The sequence below is a fragment of the Oncorhynchus kisutch genome, linkage group LG11 (assembly GCF_002021735.2).
Source record: "Oncorhynchus kisutch isolate 150728-3 linkage group LG11, Okis_V2, whole genome shotgun sequence".
Taxonomy (NCBI): Eukaryota; Metazoa; Chordata; class Actinopteri; order Salmoniformes; family Salmonidae; genus Oncorhynchus; species Oncorhynchus kisutch.
Genome location: NC_034184.2, coordinates 77,842,075 through 77,864,574, shown reverse-complemented (window position 1 = coordinate 77,864,574; position 22,500 = coordinate 77,842,075). Strand labels below are relative to the sequence as shown.

Below are 22,500 nucleotides of genomic sequence, written 5' to 3'. Positions count from 1 at the left end.
CCCTCCCCTTCTCTCTTCCTCCCTCCGTCTCTCTCCCCCCTCCCTCTCTTTCTCTCTTCCTCCCTCCCCTTCTCTTCCCCCCTCTCCTTCTCTCTCTCCCTCCCCTTCTCTCTCCCTCCCTCTCTCTCTCTCTCTCTCCCTCCCTCTCTGTCTCCCTCCCTCTCTCTCTTCATCCCTCCCTCCCCCCTCCCTCTCTCTCTCCCTCACCTTCTCTCTCTCCCTCCCTCTCTCTCTCTGCCCCACCATCTCTCTCCAGCAGAAAGGATGAGGTTTTCTATTGTACCTCACCAGAGAAAGAAAATGTAAAAATGTAAGTATTCTCTTGGCTGTCTGCTTTATCTGTGGTAGTTAAGTCCTGTTTTAATTTCTTTACAATAGGATGAGCCTTAGAGGAATATATTGGTTCATGCTCCCATCTTGCAAAAGAAGGAACAAGAGAAGAAACCCTCTGCCCTATCAGCATATGCTGAGGAGCGAGAGAGAGAGAGAGAGAGAGAGAGAGAGAGAGAGAGAGAGAGAGAGAGAAACAGAGAGAGAGGGACAGAGAGGGACAGAGAGAGAGAGAGAGAAATAGAGAGAGAGAGAGAGAGAGAGAGAGAGAGAGAGAGAGAGAGAGAGAGAGAGAGAGAGAGAGAGAGAGAGAGAGAGAGAGAGAGAGAGAGAGAGAGAGAGAGAGAGAGAGAAAGGCGAAGGGCAGAGAGGAACAGGTTATGTGGAACAGGTTATGTCGTTTCAAACACCGGCTCTGAAACAGGTTACGTCGTTTCAAACATCCGGCTCTGAAACAGGTTACGTCAGTTCGAAGACCGGCTCTGAAACAGGTTACGTCATTTCAAACATCCGGGCTCTGAAACAGGTTACGTCAGTTCGAAGACCGGCTCTGAAACAGGTAATGTCGTTTCACACACCATGCTCGAAAACAGGTTATGTCGTTTCAAACACCGGCTCTGAAACAGGTTACGTCAGTTCGAAGACCGGCTCTGAAACAGGTTACGTCAGTTCGAAGACCGGCTCTGAAACAGGTTACGTCAGTTCGAAGACCGGCTCTGAAACAGGTTACGTCAGTTCAAACACCGGCTCTGAAACAGGTTACGTCAGTTCAAACACCGGCTCTGAAACAGGTTACGTCAGTTCAAACACCGGCTCTGAAACAGGTTACGTCAGTTCAAACACCGGCTCTGAAACAGGTTACGTCAGTTCGAAGACCGGCTCTGAAACAGGTTACGTCAGTTCAAACACCGGCTCTGAAACAGGTTACGTCAGTTCAAACACCGGCTCTGAAACAGGTTACGTCAGTTCAAACACCGGCTCTGAAACAGGTTACTTCAGTTCAAACACCGGCTCTGAAACAGGTTATATCGTTTCACACAAACGGGCCTGAAACAGGTTATGACATTTCAAACACCCGGCTCTGAAACATGTCGTTTCGGCGACAGGTGTTATGTTTTTGGACTCAACGGAGCAGACTTTGGGAGTTATTGTTTAAAGTCAAGTATGACAACAGACTGTATACAGCTTACGTTAGTATAGGTATGTGGGGATGAGGTTCATAAGAGACATGCTTGCCCGAAAAGGGAGGGGCGCAGGTGGTCCTCGGCAGCTAGTCTCCCAGGCAGTGGAGGAGAAGCCTGGTACTAGTGATGGGGTGCAAGTGGTTAGTGTTGAGAGGGATGTGGTAGAGGGGAGTCAGGGGTCTGTGGCCTCAGTTGAGGAGGATCAGGAGAAGGATATGATTATGTCTGATATCTCTGTTGATATGATAGAAGCTGGCGGTGACTCAATTTACAATCTAAATTACGTACAGTTGAAGTCGTAAGTTTACATACACCTTCGCCAAATACATTTAAACACAGTTTTTCACAATTGCTAACATTTAATCCTAGTAAAAAATCCCTGTCTCAGGTCAGTTAGGTCTATCACTTTATTTTAATAACGTGAAATGTCCGAATAATAGTAGAGAGAATGATTTATTTCAGCTTTTATTTCTTTCATCACATTCCCAGTGGGTCAAAAGTTTACATACACTCAATTAGTATTTGGTAGCATTGCCTTTAAGTTGTTTAACTTGGGTCATACGTTTCAGGTAGCCTTCCACAAGCTTCCCACAAAAAGTTGGGTGCATTTTGGCCCATTCCTCCTGACAGAGCTGGTGTAACTGAGTCAGGTTTGTAGGCCTCCTTGCTGGCCCACACATTTTCAATAGGATTGAGGTCAGGGTTTTGTGATGGACACTCCAATACCTTGACTTTGTTGTCCTTAAGCCATTTTGCCACAACTTTGGAAGTGTCCTTGGGGTCATTTTTCATTTGGAAGACCCATTTGCGACCAAGCTTTAACTTCCTGACTGATGTCTTGAGATGTTGCTTCAGTATATCCACATCATTTTCCTGCCTCATGATGCCATCAATTTTTTGAAGTGCACCAGTCCTTCCCGCAGCAAAGCACCCCCACAACATGATGCTGCCACCCCCGTGCTTCACAGTTGGGATGGTGTTCTTCGGCTTGCAAGTGTCCCACTTTTCCCTACAACAATGGTCATTATGGCCAAACAGTTCTATTTCTGTTTCATCAAACCAGAGGACATTTCTCCTAAAAGTACGATCTTTGTCCCCATGTGCAGTTGCAAACCGTAGTCTGGCCCTTTTATGGCAGTTTTGGAGCAGTGGCTTCTTCCTTGCTGAGCGGGCATTCAGGTTATGTCGATATAGGACTTGTTTTACTGTGGATATAAATACTTTTGTACCTGTTTCCTCCAGCATCTTCACAAGGTCCTTTGCTGTTGTTCTGGGATTTCATTTGCACTTTTCGCACCAATGTACGTTCATCTCTAGGAGACAGAACGCGTCTCCTTCCTGAGCGGTATGACGGCTGCGTGGTCCCATGGTGTTTATACTGGCATACTATTATTTGTACATATGAACGTGGTACCTTCAGGCGTTTGGAAATTGCTCCAAAGGATGAACCAGACTTGTGGAGGTCTACATTTTTTTTCTGAGGTCTTGGCTGATTTAGTTTTGAAGGTAGGCTTTGAAATACATCCACAGGCATGACAGGTTCCAAGGTTCCAAGCTGTTTAAAGGCACAGTCAACTTAGTGTATGTCAACTTCTGACCCACTGGAATTGTGATACAATGAATTATAAGTTAAATAATTGGTCTGTAAACAATTGTTGGAAAAATTACTTGTGTCATGCACAAAGTAGATGTCCTAACCGACTTACCAAAACTATAGTTTGTTAACAAGAAATTTGTGGAGTGGTTGAAAAACGAGTTTTAATGACTACAACATAAGTGTATGTAAACTTCCCACTTCAACTGTAAATAACTTCCTGGACCAATCTGTTAAATTGGCAGATGTTTTTGATGTTGGTAAGTTTGTGAGGTCAGCTGTGATGTTACAGAAGACGGTGGGGTTAGACCAGCTGAGTGTGAAGAAGCATTTCCACTTGAGGAAATGTGTTACTGCTGTCACGGCAACAAAAGGTTGTGGGAAACGTGGGAAGGTTCAGAGAAAAATAAAACAATGATGATGATCATGGCCTCATAAGGTGTTTTCTTTCTCTTTGTCTGGTCTATATGGAGGTACTAAGGGTAGGTTCTCTCAATATTAATGGGGGAAGGGACAGGAATAATAATTTCCTACAGGAGACACATAGTGATGAGGTTAAAGAGGTTGACTGGGGTATGTGGTGGGAGGGGCAGCATATACTCAGTCATAGTACTAATTTCAGTGCTGGGGTGGCAATTTTGTTTTCCTCAGTCTTATGGGTGACTGTGGTATCAACAACAGAGATTGTCAAGGGTCGGATTTTATTGGTCAAGGCGGATGTTATGTATTTATTTGTATGTGTATGCTCATAATGAGGGTACAGAGCGTATTGTTGTATTTGATCAAATAAAGGAAACCTGAAGACAGTGTGATCAAGAGGGGTGAATGGTTTTAGGGCCTCATGTATGGTGAAGGTAGGTCGGTGGTTTGAGTTACCCTGTTGGACGGGGATGGGGCCTCGGGCAGGGATGCCCAATTTCAGGGCATTTATATTGTCTGGCAATTGAACCAATGCATTGTTTTTTAAGAGCGAGGTTTACTGGTTTCTCTGTGCCAGGGGTAATGAAGGGTCCCACGATAGCACTGTCTGAGTATGCAGATGACGTGATAGTTTTTATTAAGAAATGTCCACCAGACCTTGTCCACCCTCGTGCAGTGGCAGGTACAGGGCTCCATCTTTATTCCAATGTTGTCCAGACCAGAAGAAATTGACAAGGGTCCTCTGAAGCTCTTGTATCAGACTGTAAGAACAGATGGAGCCCTGTACCTGCCACTGCACGAGGGTGGACAAGGTCTGGTGGACATTTCTTTCCAGGATCATGGCTTTCCGGCTTCAAGTAGACCAGAGACAGTTGTACAGTGATGGTTCTAACAGCCCAGAGACTGTTGTACTGTGACAGTTCTAGCTGGGTCAACACAGCATATACATTGGTGATGAGAATGGGCTGTTTGGGTTAAGACAAACATATTTTCCTCTTAAAGCTAGAAGGGGTGATTTTGTCTGGCTTCACTCCATTTTATGAGTCTGTATGCAGGCTTGGAGAGTTCTTGTCAAGTCCCGTAAGGCTGGCACGCCACCAGGGATGTGGCTTTTTGAAGAGCCTCTTTTTCACAACACTGCCGTCCAGTCCCGTGTTCTGGGTTCAGCCAGCCTACGTTCATGCCTGTTAGGTGTGGGGTGTACCAAGCTGGGTCATCTGAGCAGATCGTTGGAGGAGCTTCCCAGCGGGGAGCGGGGATCTGATCATCTCGCCTACTGAGGAAGGTCGCAGCTGTCTGCGATTCCTTGCCAGTACTTCATTGGCAGTTTGTGATGGAAAGTTCCAACTCTGATTGGTGGATACTTCCAACTCTTATCGGTTCCCAACGCTGAATGTTAGTGCTGGGACAGGGGTCATCCGAGGAGGCTGTGGGGATGCTGCTTTCCTTCCATACCCCGGAGCTGGGGGAGTTCAAGGTCGTGGGAAAGAAGGTCATGTACATAATATGTGTAAAAGAGTCCGGTGCTTCTTCCCTGGAAGGGGTCAAATCAACGAGGTGGGTGGGTGTGTTTGGTCCAGCTGCCTCCCCAAAAGGCTGTTGGCAGTCTTTATATAAACTGCCTATTGATTAGAGGACAGCTGACCTCCAATGGAGGATAATACATGGAGCGATAGCCACCAATATGCATCTTGTACACCTGGATCCTACTGTTGGGGAAGGGTGTCCATTCTGTGCTGAGTCTGAAACTCTACCACATCTGTTCTTACAGTGTCAGTGACCTGATCACTAGCTGGTTCTCAGCTCTGGGAGAGGTTCTCTCTTCCCAACTGTTATTATTTGGGCCGAAGTACAGGTTTAGTAGAAATGGTGTAGTTCTTTTACTTAATTTTGTGTCAGGGGGCAGCTAAAATAGCAATATGGAAGACACGATTAGAACAGTTTTCGGGGACAGGGGTCTGTGGACAGAGAGACTGAGGGTTGAGTTTGCCAATTACAAACTGGTTAATAACATTGGACTGTTTATGAGTATATGGGGAATTCAGAGGTTGTTGTGTTTAGTTACTGTGGAGGAAGATTTGGTGTTTTGTTTTTAACTGATGTTTAACCATGTTTTTGTTTGTTTGAATGTTTATTGTGTTGTGGATTCCCAGACCCAGTAAACTCTCTCTCTCTCTCTCTCTCTTATGCTCTCTCTCTCTCTGTCTCTCTCTCTCTCCCTCTGTCTCTCTCTCTGTCTCTCTCTATCCCTCTCTCTCTTTCCCTCTCTCCATCTCTTCCTCTCCCCCTCTCTCTCTATCCATTTCTCACACTCTCACTCTCCCTCTCTCTCTCAATTAAATTAAATTAAATGATTGACATAGCAAGTTCATTATTACTTACATTATTACTTATTACTTACATTTTTATTACTTACACTTTCATTATTACTTACATTTCAAAGTATACATATCGAAGAAAATAAATAAATAAATATATATATATATATATGTTTATACATAAAAAACATATATATATTTATATATAAATAAATGGTGGGACCAACAACAATAATAATAGTAGTAGTGGACATGGGATTACCATTAACAACAACTACAACAGCAATAATAATAGTAGTAGTGGACATGGGATTACCATTAACAACAACTACAACAGCAATAATAATAGTAGTAGTGGACATGGGATTACCATTAACAACAACTACAACAGCAATAATAATAGTAGTAGTGGACATGGGATTACCATTAACAACAACTACAACAGCAATAATAATAGTAGTAGTGGACATGGGATTACCATTAACAACAACTACAACAGCAATAATAATAGTAGTAGTGGACATGGGATTACCATTAACAACAACTACAACAACAATATTAATGAGAACAACAATACATTAAAGCAATGGTAGTAGACCAGTGTCAACGTGACTGAGAAGACACATGACCTGGTAGTAGACCAGTGTCAACGTGACTGAGAAGACACATGACCTGGTAGTAGACCAGTGTCAACGTGACTGAGAAGACACATGACCTGGTAGTAGACCAGTGTCAACGTGACTGAGAAGACACATGACCTGGTAGTAGACCAGTGTCAACGTGACTGAGAAGACACATGACCTGGTAGTAGACCAGTGTCAACGTGACTGAGAAGACACATGACATGGTATGAAAGACAAAACAAAACAAGATGGGAAATATTATCGACATTACATTGCACTTTTCACTGGCTGTCCCTCAGGTTGTGGCAGGAGGACACATATTTGGCTTCCAAAACTGCACATTTTGGCTTTTCACCCAATAAATATTTGATTCTTTCTTCATCTTTTATAGTTTCACGTTCTTTGTATTGAATTATAATTTTGGGAAAGAAATATTCTCTTAGGTCTGAGTATAGGTAACAGTGTTACTCACTCTCTCTCTCTCTCTCTCTCTCTCTCTCTCTCTCTCTCCCTCTCTCCTCAGCATCCTTCTTTTGCAAGATGGGAGCATGAACCAATATATTCCTCTAAGGCTCATCCTATTGTAAAGAAATTAAAACAGGACTTATCTACCACGGATAAAGCAGACAGCCAAGAGAATACTTTAATTTTACATTTACTTTCCCTGGCGAGGTACAATAGAAAACAGAAACACCATCCAAGAAAACCTCATCCTTTCTGCCAAACTCTGCCTTTCATGTGCATTGTACTCTCTCTCTCTCTCTCTCTCTCTCTCTCTCTCTCTCTCTGTGTGTGTGTGTGTGTGTGTGTGTGTGTGTGTGTGTGTGTGTGTGTGTGTGTGTGTGTGAAAGGTTAGACAAAATAATCACATTAATAACGTACGCTAACCCCATTCTGTACAAATGCGCGCAACAGCGACATTCAAACGAGGCTGCAAAGAAAACTAATGGGACTGTAGCGACTGTGTTGACATCAACAGCTGGGGTGTGAACTACGTTTCTATTCAAGCGTTGATTGACATGGTAATGGCTCTGTAGTATTGGAGAAAAGTAAAAAAAACGGACCCCTCCGACGCTGTACATTGTGATGTGTCATGGCGCAACGTACAGCACCCATAAAGCTATTAATTCTGTCTTACAGCCTCTCTCCACCAGGTGTAGCACTTCTCTCACCATTTAAAAACAAGGGACAGGGACAGGGACGGGGACAGGGTAAGGGACAGGGACAGGGACGGGGTAAGGGACAGGGTAAGGGACAGGGAAAGGGACGGGGTAAGGGACAGGGTAAGGGACAGGGACAGGGAGAGGGTGAGGGACATGGACAGGGTAAGGGACAGGGACAGGGTAAGGGACAGGGTAAGGGACAGGGACAGGGACAGGGTAAGGGACAGGGACAGGGACAGGGACAGGGACAGGGTAAGGGACAGGGACGGGGACAGGGATGGGGACGGGGACAGGGACAGGGTAAGGGACAGGGACAGGGACAGGGACAGGGACAGGGACAGGGACAGGGACAGGGACAGGGACAGGGACAGGGACAGGGACATGGACAGGGTAAGGGACAGGGACAGGGTAAGGGACAGGGTAAGGGACAGGGTAAGGGACAGGGACAGGGTAAGGGACAGGGTAAGGGACAGGGACAGGGTAAGGGACAGTGACGGGGACAGGGATGGGGACGGGGACGGGGACAGGGACAGGGTAAGGGACAGGGACAGGGTAAGGGGGATACCTAGTCCTTTTTTGCGTCATCACTGCAAGCTATCATGACTCTCAAAAGCCGCTGTTTACTTCTAAGATCACTTTAGCACCGACCTAAAAACCTGATTCAAATTCAACACAAACCTTCCAATAGGTCTGTAATGACACATTATATCAACTCTTTATAGGGTTTTATTTACATCTTAGAGGCGATAAGGTGATGAGTTGGACAGATGAGGTGAAGAAAGCAGTTTCCCCACATGACATCGCTCCTTCTCAATATCACGCAATAAGTTTAGCTTCCCCATTTTTAAAAAGTCCCGACGTAGCTCATTGCCTTCTTGAATCATGCAGAGATGGGCATCATGAAGGTCTCATCATTGATTTTGTTGGAAAGGAGAAAAATTGTGCTTTACAGTGGTATTGACAATACAGTTGATCTGGAAGTATTACGTTTTTTGGGCGCTAAAATAAGATCAATTGTACGGACCAGCGCGATGTACAACAGTGAGTTAGTTGACGTCATCTGTTTAGATTGTAATATTTACATCACCGATAAATTAAAAGCCAATATAGATGTCACATCCCTTAAAAATAGCCAGGTGGGCAAAGTTACACGAGCAATGTAAGACAGATGGTATAAGTACTTTTAATTTACAGAAATATTAAAAGCAATCGATCAGGTTTAATGGCTGAAACAAAACACTGTTGAAATAATAATGAGTCCCAAACGAGTATGATGCAGCGCACAAAAACAACAGCTTAACGCTCCCTTCAGTGGACCAGATACACATTTATCACTGCAGCGCTTCCATACAGAATCATGATCAGACCATTTGGCTGATTCCCATAGGAACACACACACACACACATGCACCCCCGCACGCACGTACACACGGAAGTCACATGCACACCCACACACACACACACACACACACACACACACACACACACACACACACACACACACACACACACACACACACACACACACACACACACACACACACACACACACACAGGTTTTGTGTTACCTACCCATATGTTTCCATCCTGATGATAGGGCTTCCAGTTCCTGCCCGTGTCGCTGTAGAGCAGCCTGTACCTCGTCGTCCAATCAGAGCTGCTGTACCTGCCCTGCGTTGCCACGGCAACTACCTGTTTCCGGCTGCCCAGGTCCACCTGGAGCCACGGGTAGCTGTCACTGTCCTGGGGAGACCAGCCCCCTGCACCTGGAGACAGGTAAACACGTAGAAACACAGGTAACATGTAAAACACAGGTAAACACATAGAAACACAGGTAAACATGTAAAACACAGGTAAACATGTAGAAACACAGGTAAACATGTAAAAACACAGGTAAACATGTAAAACACAGGTAAACATGTAGAAACACAGGTAAACATGTAAAAACACAGGTAAACACGTAGAAACACAGGTAAACACGTAGAAACAGCACATTTATTTCTATGGGCACAAGGACTGTTCCTGACACAAACTGTTCACTCCCCTCTTATTGGTGGAGAGCTCATTTCCTGCTATTCTACACATTTTGTCTTGGGGTACAGAGAACACGTTGCAGTTTTGAAGATAATTTGAGTGACTCAAACATTACAACAAAATCTATGGGCTAAAAGACCTAGCTAAAAACATTAGCTGACACGGGCTAGTTGATCTGTTATAAATAGCTCTCTAAGGTCTGCAATGACTGACATGACAACAGCAAAACTGATGATACACTACCCAATTTATGCATTCTACAATTACAACTTTCAAGAGTAAGTTGAAAGACAGACACCTCAGGGGACGCGCCCCACAGTTTGGGCACCACTGGTCTAGCAGACATGTGATTGAAACAGAATGCCTCTCTCTCTTCTCTCTGTGAGAACAAAACGTCTAAACATCACCACACCCGTTTCCTCTCCCTACCTGTGGCGAAGTCTCCAGCTAGCAGACATTTTTATATGCAGTCTTTCTCATGGAGTTCCTATAAGTCAAAGTGAAATGATGCGGAAACATAAGAGAAACACAACCTCCAGACAGGGACGCTGGCGGGAAAGGAATAGGAGTTCTACTGTAGCAGTTGGATTTCCAACTGTCAGTTATTAAATGAATGTTCCCTGGATTATTCTCCAATAGAGGCAGGAAGAGAAGAGAAGGAGAGCGGAAGAGAGGTGAGAGAGAGGAGAGAGGGATGAGGTGATAGAAGAAGAGCAGAGTAGAGGTGAGAGAGGAGAGAAGAGAAAAGAGAGAGGGATGAGGTGAGAGAGGAGAGAGGGATGAGGTGCGTGATGTTGATTGGAAGATAAGAAATGTGAGAGAGGAGAGGGGGCACAGAAGAGAGCAGAGGGAGAAGGGCAGAGTGGATGTGAGAGACAGGAGAGAATAGAGGGAGAAAGGGATGAGGTTAGTGAAGGTGAAAGATGAAGGTCAAGGTGAAAGAGAAGTGAGAGAGAGGTGAGGGAGAGAGGTGAGGTGGTGCATGTCAAGAGCACTCCTCTCTCACCTGTCACACACAGATTTTCTGGGAGATAGGGAGCAGGGGTAAGAGAGGAGAAAGAGAGAGAGAGAGCGAGAGAGAGAGAGGGAAAGAAGGCCAGAAACAAGCCCTGAGATGGAGAAGAGAGAGAGAGAGAGAGAGAGAGAGAGAGAGAGAGAGAAACAAAGAGAAACAAAGAGAAACAAAGAGAAAGAGCAATAGGAGGTCAGAGACCAACTCCAAGCCACTTCCTCTTTTCTCTCATCTCTAGTTCTTTTCTCTGTTCTCTTAACAGAGTTCTCCTCTCTGGTTAGTTAAAACATGATGATCACTGCCTCTTCTCTCTGGTTAGTAAAAACATGATGATCACTGCCTCTTCTCTCTGGTTAGTTAAAACATGATGATCACAGCCTCTTCTCTCTGGTTAGTTAAAACATGATGATGACTAGGGATGGGTATCGTTAAGATTTTAACGGTATTACTACTCTTAATGATACTGCTTATCGATCCGGTACCGGTATTCTTATCTGTTCTTCTTGTTGTTTTTTACGAGAAAAAAAACGAAACAAATTTCGAACAGAATTTACATTGCTTCATTTTAAATAAAATAAACAATTATTTACAGCAAGGAAACAGCAATGTTTTTAACAAATCCCTATTATACACTCTAGTGTTGTGATGATGGAAATGTAAAACAACAAAAACAAAAGAAAAGACAGTGGTATAGAACAACACTGGTGGGGCCTGCAGGTAGGCTGCAGAGGATAAGACAGTGGTATAGAACAACACTGGTGGGGCCTGCAGGTAGGCTGCAGAGGATAAGACAGTGGTATAGAACAACACTGGTGGGGCCTGCAGGTAGGCTGCAGAGGATAAGACAGTGGTATAGAACAACACTGGTGGGGCCTGCAGGTAGGCTGCAGAGGATAAGACAGTGGTATAGAACAACACTGGTGGGGCCTGCAGGTAGGCTGCAGAGGATAAGACAGTGGTATAGAACAACACTGGTGGGGCCTGCAGGTAGGCTGCAGAGGATAAGACAGTGGTATAGAACAACACTGGTGGGGCCTGCAGGTAGGCTGCAGAGGATAAGACAGTGGTATAGAACAACACTGGTGGGGCCTGCAGGTAGGCTGCAGAGGATAAGACAGTGGTATAGAACAACACTGGTGGGGCCTGCAGGTAGGCTGCAGAGGATAAGACAGTGGTATAGAACAACACTGGTGGGGCCTGCAGGTAGGCTGCAGAGGATAAGACAGTGGTATAGAACAACACTGTGGGGCCTGCAGGTAGGCTGCAGAGGATAAGACAGTGGTATAGAACAACACTGGTGGGGCCTGCAGGTAGGCTGCAGAGGATAAGACAGTGGTATAGAACAACACTGGTGGGGCCTGCAGGTAGGCTGCAGAGGATAAGACAGTGGTATAGAACAACACTGGTGGGGCCTGCAGGTAGGCTGCAGAGGATAAGACAGTGGTATAGAACAACACTGGTGGGGCCTGCAGGTAGGCTGCAGAGGATAAGAGAGTGGTATAGAACAACACTGGTGGGGCCTGCAGGTAGGCTGCAGAGGATAAGACAGTGGTATAGAACAACACTGGTGGGGCCTGCAGGTAGGCTGCAGAGGATAAGACAGTGGTATAGAACAACACTGGTGGGGCCTGCAGGTAGGCTGCAGAGGATAAGACAGTGGTATAGAACAACACTGGTGGGGCCTGCAGGTAGGCTGCAGAGGATAAGACAGTGGTATAGAACAACACTGGTGGGGCCTGCAGGTAGGCTGCAGAGGATAAGACAGTGGTATAGAACAACACTGGTGGGGCCTGCAGGTAGGCTGCAGAGGATAAGACAGTGGTATAGAACAACACTGGTGGGGACTGCAGGTAGGCTGCAGAGGATAAGACAGTGGTATAGAACAACACTGGAGGGGCCTGCAGGTAGGCTGCAGAGGATAAGACAGTGGTATAGAACAACACTGGTGGGTCCTGCAGGTAGGCTACAGAGGATAAGACAGTGGTATAGAACAACACTGGTGGGGCCTGCAGGTAGGCTGCAGAGGATAAGACAGTGGTATAGAACAACACTGGTGGGGCCTGCAGGTAGGCTGCAGAGGATAAGACAGTGGTATAGAACAACACTGGTGGGGCCTGCAGGTAGGCTGCAGAGGATAAGACAGTGGTATAGAACAACACTGGTGGGGCCTGCAGGTAGGCTGCAGAGGATAAGACAGTGGTATAGAACAACACTGGTGGGGCCTGCAGGTAGGCTGCAGAGGATAAGACAGTGGTATAGAACAACACTGGTGGGGCCTGCAGGTAAGCTGCAGAGGATAAGAAAGTGGTATAGAACAACACTGGTGGGGCCTGCAGGTAGGCTGCAGAGGATAAGACAGTGGTATAGAACAACACTGGTGGGGCCTGCAGGTAGGCTGCAGAGGATAAGACAGTGGTATAGAACAACACTGGTGGGGCCTGCAGGTAGGCTGCAGAGGATAAGACAGTGGTATAGAACAACACTGGTGGGGCCTGCAGGTAGGCTGCAGAGGATAAGACAGTGGTATAGAACAACACTGGTGGGGCCTGCAGGTAGGCTGCAGAGGATAAGACAGTGGAATATAACAACACTGGTGGGGCCTGCAGGTAGGCTGCAGAGGATAAGACAGTGGTATAGAACAACACTGGTGGGGCCTGCAGGTAGGCTGCAGAGGATAAGACAGTGGTATAGAACAACACTGGTGGGGCCTGCAGGTAGGCTGCAGAGGATAAGACAGTGGAATAGAACAACACTGGTGGGGCCTGCAGGTAGGCTGCAGAGGATAAGACAGTGGTATAGAACAACACTGGTGGGGCCTGCAGGTAGGCTGCAGAGGATAAGACAGTGGTATAGAACAACACTGGTGGGGCCTGTAGGTAGGCTGCAGAGGATAAGACAGTGGAATAGAACAACACTGGTGGGGCCTGCAGGTAGGCTGCAGAGGATAAGACAGTGGTATAGAACAACACTGGTGGGGCCTGCAGGTAGGCTGCAGAGGATAAGACAGTGGTATAGAACAACACTGGTGGGGCCTGCAGGTAGGCTGAAGAGGATAAGACAGTGGTATAGAACAACACTGGTGGGGCCTGCAGGTAGGCTGCAGAGGATAAGACAGTGGTATAGAACAACACTGGTGGGGCCTGCAGGTAGGCTGCAGAGGATAAGACAGTGTTATAGAACAACACTGGTGGGGCCTGCAGGTAGGCTGCAGAGGATAAGACAGTGGTATAGAACAACACTGTGGGGCCTGCAGGTAGGCTGCAGAGGATAAGACAGTGGTATAGAACAACACTGGTGGGGCCTGCAGGTAGGCTGCAGAGGAAAAGACAGTGGTATAGAACAACACTGGTGGGGCCTGCAGGTAGGCTGCAGAGGATAAGACAGTGGTATAGAACAACACTGGTGGGGCCTGCAGGTAGGCTGCAGAGGATAAGACAGTGGTATAGAACAACACTGGTGGGGCCTGCAGGTAGGCTGCAGAGGATAAGACAGTGGTATAGAACAACACTGGTGGGGCCTGCAGGTAGGCTGCAGAGGATGAGACAGTGGTATAGAACAACACGGGTGGGGCCTGCAGGTAGGCTGCAGAGGATAAGACAGTGGTATAGAACAACACTGGTGGGGCCTGCAGGTAGGCTGCAGAGGATAAGACAGTGGAATAGAACAACACTGGTGGGGCCTGTAGGTAGGCTGCAGAGGATAAGACAGTGGTATAGAACAACACTGGTGGGGCCTGCAGGTAGGCTGCAGAGGATAAGACAGTGGTATAGAACAACACTGGTGGGGCCTGCAGGTAGGCTGCAGAGGATAAGACAGTGGTATAGAACAACACTGGTGGGGCCTGTAGGTAGGCTGCAGAGGATAAGACAGTGGAATAGAACAACACTGGTGGGGCCTGTAGGTAGGCTGCAGAGGATAAGACAGTGGTATAGAACAACACTGGTGGGGCCTGCAGGTAGGCTGCAGAAGGACTAAAAGTTCTTAGCAGTTCTTCTGGAGAAAGATCAACATATTTGCCCTGGCAGAAGTCGGGACCTCTCCTGGATTATTGTGTTCCCTGCAGTCGAAAATACCCTCTCGTTCGGGGTGAAGGAGGCTTGAGCACCGAGGTAACTTGTTGCAATGTTTGTGAGGAGGGGCAGAGTAGTTATCTTCTCCCACCACATCACAGGATCTTCAGCCATGGGGACGGGAGGCAGGCCTTTGTAGAGCTCCACCTCTAGGTCAACAGGCTGGCTGAAGGTGAGGGACGAGGTGTCCTGTTGGATCGTCAACCTCAACTTCCTGTCCTCCTCTGAGAACAGCTCCTCCAAGGCACTCCTTGTTTTGTACAATGGAGGGACTGTCTCCTCCTCCTCCTCTCCTTCTCCTTCAGACTCCTCCTCCTGTTGCTGGTGCTGCATGTCTGTCTGCTCCGGCTCCTCTGACAGCCCTGGTGTTGCTCCTGTCACATTGGCCTCAACAATTGTTTTCCTCAGCCTGTCCTAGGGCTCACTCCCCAGCCTCCCTTTAAATCTGGGGTTATTTGCTGTGGCCTCATGCAGGAAGGCTTGAATATCCTAATCCTGATATTGCTTGGAGAGGTTCTCCAACACCTTCTCTTTGATGGTTGTCACTAACGTTGTATCTTCATGCTTCACAGTGAAGAGCTCTTCCAATTTGTGGAGGATGGGTTTGATCTGTCCACAGGTGGCATTCTTTTCATATGACACACACAGTGTGGATGTATAGAGGATTCTCATGAGCTGGACAAACTCCTCAGCCTTATGGAAGTCCACACGACCACTGCTCTGATTCAGGCTGGACATCGAGGATCTCTTGAACCACATGACCACCTCTCTGATTCAGGCTGGACATCGAGGATCTCTTGAACCACATGACCACTGCTCTGATTCAGGCTGGACATTGAGGATCTCTTGTACCACATGACCACTGCTCTGATTCAGGCTGGACATCGAGGATCTCTTGAACCACATGACCACTGCTCTGATTCAGGCTGGACATCGAGGATCTCTTGAACCACATGACCACTGCTCTGATTCGGGCTGGACATCGAGGATCTCTTGAACCACATGACCACCTCTCTGATTCAGGCTGGACATCGAGGATCTCTTGAACCACATGACCACTGCTCTGATTCGGGCTGGACATCGAGGATCTCTTGTACCACATGACCACTGCTCTGAATCAGGCTGGACATCGAGGATCTCTTGTACCACATGACCACTGCTCTGATTCGGGCTGGACATCGAGGATCTCTTGAACCACATGACCACTGCTCTGATTCAGGCTGGACATTGAGGATCGCTTGAACCACATGACCACTGCTCTGATTCAGGTTGGACATCGAGGATCTCTTGTACCACATGACCACTGCTCTGATTCGGGCTGGACATCGAGGATCTCTTGAACCACATGACCACTGCTCTGATTCGGGCTGGACATTGAGGATCTCTTGAACCACATGACCACTGCTCTGATTCAGGCTGGACATTGAGGATCGCTTGAACCACATGACCACTGCTCTGATTCAGGCTGGACATCGAGGATCTCTTGTACCACATGACCACTGCTCTGATTCAGGCTGGACATCGAGGATCTCTTGTACCACATGACCACTGCTCTGATTCAGGCTGGACATCGAGGATCTCTTGAACCACATGACCACTGCTCTGATTCGGGCTGCCTATTTATCAATGGAAGTCATTTTGTAGATTTTCTGCGCTGCCAGATTCAATGTGTGCGCAAAGCATCCTATTTTTTAGGATGCGTAGCCTCTTGATGTCAACATCCATATTACCAGCATTATCAACAGTCACAGCTACAATATTGCTAGGCTCTGTCTCAAACTCTTCCAGAATGTCTGAGATCTCCTCTGACACTACTTCGATAGTTGGTGATTTGTACACTGTCCTGGTGTGGAGGACCTTCTGTTTTACACTGTCCTGGTGTGGAGGACCTTCTCTTTTACACTGTCCTGGTGTGGATGACCTTCTGTTGTACACTGTCCTGGTGTGGAGGACCTTCTGTTGTACACTGTCCTGGTGTGGAGGACCTTCTGTTGTACACTGTCCTGGTGTGGATGACCTTCAGTTGTACACTGTCCTGGTGTGGAGGACCTTCTGTTTAACACTGTCCTGGTGTGGATGACCTTCTGTTTTACACTGTCCTGGTGTGGATGACCTTCTGTTGTACACTGTCCTGGTGTGGATGACCTTCTGTTGTACACTGTCCTGGTGTGGATGACCTTCAGTTGTACACTGTCCTGGTGTGGAGGACCTTCTGTTTAACACTGTCCTGGTGTGGGTGACCTTCAGTTGTACACTGTCCTGGTGTGGAGGACCTTCTGTTTACACTGTCCTGGTGTGGATGACCTTCAGTTGTACACTGTCCTGGTGTGGATGACCTTCAGTTGTACACTGTCCTGGTGTGGATGACCTTCAGTTGTACACTGTCCTGGTGTGGAGGACCTTCTGTTTTACACTGTCCTGGTGTGGAGGACCTTCTGTTGTACACTGTCCTGGTGTGGAGGACCTTCTGTTTTACACTGTCCTGGTGTGGAGGACCTGTTCTACACTGTCCTGGTGTGGACGACCTTCTGTTGTACACTGCCCTGGCTTGTGTAGTGCACTGTAACAGTGAGATAATGGTCCTGACAGAGGTTGGTCCACCCGTCTGATGTGATGGCCAGCTCTGGCACATCCTTCAGCTCAGTGATCACATGGGCCTTTTCTACACCATACCAGGTAGGAATGAGTGTGTCACTGAGGTAACTCCTGGAGGGAGGGGTATATTTGGGGTTGAGTGCCTTGCTCATCTCTCTACAGCAAAATAATATATAGTTTTCATGTGTTGAATTATCATGATTGAATTGTTGTGTTGTTGTGTATTGTATTGTGGAGTGATGGGACTAACGTACAACCCTTTTATACAACTATATCCTAACAATTCATACCACTCAATATATACTGACTGTCACCCAAAGCCCTTGGACTCCACTGTTGCAAAGGGGTGTAGGCTTTTCACTATGTACTTGGTCACGGCTAGGTGGCACTCATTCACCCTGTCCTCAGTCATCCCCCCATTAGCTGCCAGCGTGAAGGGGCTTTGGGCTTGTCTTTGGCTTCGACCAGCGGTATTAGACGGAGGAGTGGGTTGGCTCATTGTAGATGCAAAATCTCTAAATGGGTGATTGAATTTCTGAACACACCCATAGCTAAACAATCAGCTGGCTAATGGTTCCTTTTGATCAGGAACTCATGTTCTCATAATCTAGTTAACTCCGTGTGTGTTGGCTCTAGGCTGCTAGCACACATAGCTAATGTAGACCGGGCAACGAGGGATGAACTACATGATGCACTGTCCATAGATGTTTAGACAGATTGCTCATGTTTTCCGCCCTTACAAGCAGAAGTCCTGTTGCACTTGTGGCAATGAGCAATGTCATCATCGACTCCAGTGAAGTGTAATCATATTTCTGAACGTTTAGCTCTCTCCTCCATCGTCACTAACCAAGAGCAGGGTGCTGTGTGTGCTGTAGCACCAGAGAGATCTCTCTTCTGGATTGGGAATAGCCCAAATGCATTTTAGACTAATCTTGTTGCAAATTAGAAACATTTGGTGAGATAAAATGTGCAAGATAACGTTTATGTAGCAATAGTAAATAGGAAATGTATTTTCTTATTTTCTCCAGTACCGAAAACGTTGGAGCTTATCGATACTACGGTCTTTCATAATTTAGCCCCTGGGCCCGGGTTTCGGTACCCATCCCTAATGATCACTGCCTCTATTCTCTGGTTAGTAAAAACATGATGATCACTGCCTCTCCTATCTGGTTAGTTAAAACATGATGATCACTGCCTCTTCTCTCTGGTTAGTTAAAACATGATGATCACTGCCTCTTCTCTCTGGTTAGTTAAAACATGATGACCACTGCCTCATTTCTCTGGTTAGTTAAAACATGATGATCACTGCCTCTTCTCTCTGGTTAGTTAAAACATGATGATCACTGCCTCATTTCTCTGGTTAGTTAAAACATGATGACCACTGCCTCTTCTCTCTGGTTAGTTAAAACATGATGATCACTGCCTCATTTCTCTGGTTAGTTAAAACATGATGATCACTGCCTCTTCTCTCTGGTTAGTTAAAACATGATGATCACTGCCTCATTTCTCTGGTTAGTTAAAACATGATGATCACTGCCTCTTCTCTCTGGTTAGTTAAAACATGATGATCACTGCCTCATTTCTCTGGTTAGTTAAAACATGATGATCACTGCCTCTTCTCTCACCTTATACACATCACCACAACCACATCTGTCAACCTGTGTGTGTGAATGTGTGTCTGCATGTCAGTGTTTGTGTCACAGCCAGGTCACCCATAATACAAGTCAGTATTCGACGTCCATCCATGTCTGAGGACGTTGGGAGATGACGTGGAAACAGACCTCTAGGGGCAACAGTGAGCGCTGTTACCTTCAAGTAGGTTTAGGTTTGCTAGGGTGTTGTGGATGGGGATGGCAGATGGGTGTAAGCCTCAAAGGTTGCATGTTTGAATCCAGCGATACAAAGTCGTTTTTGATATTTTTGTTTTATGCCTATTCCAAACCTTAACCCTTACCTTAACCATTCAGAGTTAATGCCTAACCTTAAGATTTCTGAATTAATGCCTAAAGTTCATCTTAAACACTTTTGTGTTTGGAACGTTTGACGTTTGACTTTAGAGAAACATGGATGAACGTCTAACTTTGATGTGAGACTGTGAGAGCTAGTTGTGCGTGAATATGTGTGTGTGTAACTGGTTGATGTGTGTGTGTGTGTGTGTGTGTGACTGGTTGATGTGTGTGTGCGTGTGTGTAACTGGTGTGTGTTGTGTGTGTGTAACTGGTTGATGTGTGTGTGTGTGTGTGTGTGTGTGTGTGTAACTGGTTGATGTGTGTGTGTGTGTGTGTGTGTGTGTGTGTGTGTGTGTGTGTGTGTGTGTGTGTGTGTGTGTGTGTGTCTGTAACTGGTTGATGTGTGTGTGTGTGTGTGTGTGTAACTGGTTGATGTGTGTTGTGTGTGTGTGTGTGTGTGTGTGTGTGTGTGTGTGTGTGTGTGTGTGTGTGTGGTGTGTGTGTGTGTGTAACTAGTTGATGTGTGTGGTGTGTGTAACTGGTTGATGTGTGTGTGTGTGTGTGTGTGTAACTGGTTGATGTGTGTGTGTGTGTGTGTGTGTGTGTGTAACTGGTTGATGTGTGTGTGTGTGTGTGTGTGTGTGTGTGTGTGTGTGTGTGTGTGTGTGTGTGTGTGTGTGTGTGTGTGTGGGTGTGTGTGTGTGTGTGTGTGTAACTAGTTGATGTGTGTGTGTGTGTAACTGGTTGATGTGTGTGGTGTGTGTGTGTTGTGTGTGTGTGTGTGTGTAACTGGTTGATGTGTGTGTGTGTGTGTGTGTGTAACTGGTTGATGTATGTGTGTGTGTTTGTGTGTGTGTGTGTGTGTGTGTGTAACTAGTTGATGTGTGTGTGTGTGTGTGTGTGAGTGTATGTGTAACTGGTTGATGTATGTGTGTGTGTGTGTGTGTGTGTGTGTGTGTGTGTGTGTGTGTGTGTGTGTGTGTGTAACTGGTTGATGTGTGTGTGTGTGTGTGTGTGTGTGTAACTGGTTGATGTGTGTGTGTGTGTGTGTGTGTGTGTAACTAGTTGATGTGTGTGTGTGTGTGTAACTGGTTGATGTGTGTGTTTGTGTGTGTGTGTGTGTGTGTGTAACTGGTTGATGTGTGTGTGTGTGTGTGTGTGTGTGTGTAACTGGTTGATGTATGTGTGTGTGTGTGTGTGTGTGTGTGTGTAACTAGTTGATGTGTGTGTGTGTAACTGGTTGATGTATGTGTGTGTGGTGTGTGTGTGTGTGTGTGTGTGTGTGTGTGTGTGTGTGTGTGTGTGTGTGTGTGTGTGTGTGTGTGGTAACTGGGTTGATGTGTGTGTGTGTGTGTGTGTGTGTGTGTGTGTGTGTGTGTGTGTGTGTGTGTGTGTGTGTGTGTGTGTGTGTGTGTGTGTGTGTGTAACTGGTTGATGTGTGTGTGTGTGTGTGTGTGTGTGTGTGTGGTAACTGGTTGATGTGTGTGTGTGTGTGTAACTAGTTGATGTGTGTGTGTGTGTGTGTGTAACTGGTTGATGTGTGTGTGTGTGTGTGTGTGTGTGTGTGTGTGTGTGTAACTGGTTGATGGTGTGTGTGTGTGTGTGTGTAACTGGTTGATGTGTGTGTGTGTGTGTGTGTGTACAGTGTGTGTGTGTGTGTTTGTGTGTGTGTGTGTGTGTACAGTGTGTGTGTGTGTGTGCTGTCTGTCTCGCCTGGGTGTTTTCCCCACTCCAACTTGTCCCCGCAGCCCCACTCCAACTCATTTGTCATCCTTCCCCACTTTTAAAGAAAGCAGAGAATGTTCATGAATGACTTCTGAGGCTGAAGAGCAGACAGCTGGGTAGCAAAACTGCTACTACTTTATCTAACTGTCACTGAGAGGGATGGATGGAGGGGGAGGGAAGGAAGGAGGAAGGGAGGGACTGTGGAGTAATTTAATAAAAAATGGCTGGTCGTTTTATTGATGAATTAAAACATGGAACTTCAAAAAGCCCATGAGGAGAAGACAGAGACTGTGGATCAAAAGAGGACAACGTGGAATTTTGATTAGCTAATCTGAAAAACTTTCCAAACTACACACTTTGGGAATTCATGCACACATGCATACAGAAACACCCCCCCCCCCCACACACATGCATACAGAAACACCCCCCCCCCCACACACACAGGCATACACCCCCCCCACACACAGGCATACACAAACACCCCCCCACACACACAGGCATACAGAAACACCCCCCCCCCACACACACAGGCATACACGAACACCCCCCCCCCCCCCACACACACACATGCATACACGAACACACCCTCACACACACAGGCATACACGAACACCCCCTCACACACACAGGCATACACAAACACCCCCCCCACACACAGGCATACACAAACACCCCCCCACACACACAGGCATACACGAACACCCCCCCCCCCCCCCCCACACACACATGCATACACGAACACACCCTCACACATACAGGCATACACGAACACCCCCTCACACACACAGGCATACACAAACACCCCCTCACACACACAGGCATACACACCCATTCAAGCACGCACAAACACAGATGTGGAAGCAGTCAGCTATTACAACAGAGACTAATACTTGTCCTGTGTCTCATTGATTATGTGCCATCTCTACTCCACCCTCAAGGAAGGAAGCCCTTAGCAAATTGACTTATCACTAGAGATTCATTTCAGTGCTACTACATCTGCCTGCCAAATGCAGCTGCTTTGTGTCTGTGTGTCTGTCTGTGTGTCTGTCTGTGTGTGTGTCTGTCTGTGTGTCTGTGTGTCTGCCTGTGTGTCTGTGTGTCTGTGTGTCTGTCTGTGTGTCTGTCTGTGTGTCTGTCTGTGTGTCTGTCTGTGTGTGTGTGTGTCTGTGTGTCTGTCTGTCTGTCTGTGTGTCTGTGTGTCTGTGTGTCTGTCTGTGTGTCTGTGTGTCTGTCTGTGTGTGTGTGTGTGTCTGTGTGTCTGTCTGTCTGTGTGTGTGTGTGTGTGTGTGTGTGTGTGTGTGTGTGTGTGTGTGTGTGTGTGTGTGTGTGTGTGTGTGTGTGTGTGTGTGTGTGTGTGTGTGTATTACCTCCTCTCTGGTTGAGCTTGGCGTAGCCTGGAGCGTATCCACTGGTGAAGACTGAGGAGGCAGTGAAGGCTGTGTGAGGGAGAGGAGAGGAGAGAGCCACCTCACACTTCTCTACT

The 22,500-nt window shown here is 46.8% G+C and overlaps 1 long non-coding RNA gene across 1 annotated transcript in view; it reads right to left on the bottom strand.

The window, feature by feature from the left end:
* Positions 1-22,492, bottom strand: part of LOC116376151 (uncharacterized) — a 22,858-nt gene extending 366 nt beyond the window's left edge. The window contains exons 1-2 of the long non-coding RNA XR_004211536.1: positions 22,385-22,492; positions 9,205-9,398 (exon numbers count right to left, since the gene is read on the bottom strand). This is a non-coding gene — a long non-coding RNA (uncharacterized LOC116376151). The remainder of the gene's footprint in view (positions 1-9,204; positions 9,399-22,384) is intronic.
* Positions 22,493-22,500: the final 8 nt, after the last annotated feature.